Source organism: Pieris napi, chromosome 16, assembly GCF_905475465.1.
Source record: "Pieris napi chromosome 16, ilPieNapi1.2, whole genome shotgun sequence".
NCBI lineage: Eukaryota > Metazoa > Arthropoda > Insecta > Lepidoptera > Pieridae > Pieris > Pieris napi.
The window spans coordinates 9,780,125-9,782,247 of NC_062249.1; the positions used below are offsets into that span (position 1 = coordinate 9,780,125).

A 2,123-nucleotide genomic window follows, 5' to 3' on the forward strand; every position below is an offset into this window, starting at 1 on the left:
CAGTTCAATCAACACAAGCAATATAATAAGACGATGTTTCCTACAAAATTGTTTGAATCTGAATTAATTGTGTAATATTGTAGTTTTTTAATGTATTTTTTTTAACTTTAAAGTCCGGTGAGCTTGTCCTCGTGATATTTATCGGCGAGTCGGACACAATTAGCCGGCGGGACCCACGTCGACTTCTGTGCTATTGTGAAGTTCTTGATAATTATGTCGCATTATATTTCCAGCTGTGATCTGTGCTCGGGCAACGTGTCAGATCACCCCCAAGCTAGTATCCAGATCGCACCTGGCTTTTGCGAAAGTCAGACAGTCAACCAGTAAATGTACCATTATGTAATTTTAACATATTCGATATTTAAAAAGTGACATTCCGTGGTTATAACTTGACACAAATAAAACCTTTTTTCATTTTGTGATAAAAATTTACGTATCGTGGAAAAAGTTTACAACAAGTATAGCACTGTTAATTTAATCCCCGAACGCCGGGATACTGTCTTATTTTTTTAACACCTAGTTGGACAAATTTAAAACTGAACTGATGTTACGATGTTATTATGTTTCTACATGAATAAATGATATTTTTATACAAAATTCACGTTTATTTATTTATCTCTTATTGTATAATAAATAGGGCAATGGGAAGCAATATTTATGTAGGACAACGGAATTTTAATTTTCATCGAATATATACAGATAAAGTTTGAGGAAAACTGTATTCAATCTTGGGTGAAGCAATAATATATTTTGTCGAACTCAAAAGGTTAACTAACCAATAGTCAACAAAGCAAAACCATCAATTTAACAGACTGTGTCCGCCTCACATGTTTAACAATTTTCGAAAGTAAAATTAATTTTTGTGAGCAATATTATGAATGTGTTTCGTTATAACAATATTTCAGTATAAAGAATTTTATTACCCAGCTATTTTCTTACCAACACGTAAATCAAAGAAACGCTTCATAATAGAATAAAATGAAAAATCTTTTTGTAAATAAAAGTGTCATAGCTAGGGAGTCTAGTGCAGTCGCACCTGCGGGCTAGAGAGTGTTCCCAGGCGTATAACCGGGACGCTAAACACCTAATGTGTTGGCTATTTTCACAGGCGAAGCGATTATAAGACCTAAAGTATAAAATTTCCTACTGTGATTATTACCAGTAATTACTATTTACTAGTAATTACTAACAGTGTAGTGAACTGAGATGCATTAATTATACGATTAAACATGTATTAATATTTCTTAGTAATATCACGAATATCCAAAAAAATACTTATTTTATAAGTTTATCTATACTGTAATAGTTGAAACGAATAACAGTACTAAAAGTAATAAGTTTACCAAAGAAATATCATATTTAGCTTCAAGGTAACTGAAATGTAATATTATCTACTTGACTACTTATTGCTAATATGTACTATATAGTATAAAGTATATATTATTATAAGGTATACAGAATGTCTTAATCTTTACAGTTTACACTTGTTAGCTTTACCCAATAACGGTGATTGATACTGTTCTACTAGTACTCTGTGGAACATATATTTGATAAATATATATAATAGTAATGCTACCTAATTCCTATAATTTTGTGACTCTGTGTGGAATTATGTGGAACTAGGCTTTGTATCTCTATCTACTATCTAGTTTTTTGAATTTTTTAAGTACTTGTACTCCAGAGTCCAGACTCCTAAGACTAAGTCTGTCTTATACCGAGTAAGATTCTCCTCCAATAGATATACCATACATGATACAAGTTACCTAATAATTAAGGTAATTAAAATTATATTATTATTTATAAACTCTACCGAAGCAGAGCGTCAAAAATTGAGTTAGACTCATTTGAGTGTCCCCCTCCACGGAAATCTTTAGTAAAAGGCGAAAGATTTATACGTTTTGAAGGGAAACCAGAGTAACGAATATCATATCGCAGTTAAGTATTATAGCCTTGCTCCGGCATTTCGTTTGCGCGATTACGAAAATCCATGGTGCAAAGTGGTGCCATCTAGTGGCTTATATTTAAACCAATAACTGTATGAATATTATGCTAGATGCCAGTTTCACTTAATTTTCTTAAAGTGAGCACTTAAGGAAACGTTGTTGTGAACACATCCAGATACA

General features: G+C 32.0%; 1 non-coding gene across 1 annotated transcript; it reads right to left on the minus strand.

Annotated features, from left to right (window-relative positions):
• Nucleotides 1–1,803: 1,803 nt before the first annotated feature.
• Nucleotides 1,804–1,918, minus strand: LOC125057605. The gene has a single exon (XR_007118228.1). It is a non-coding gene; the product is annotated as a U5 spliceosomal RNA (small nuclear RNA).
• Between the last annotated feature and the right edge of the window lie 205 nt (nucleotides 1,919–2,123).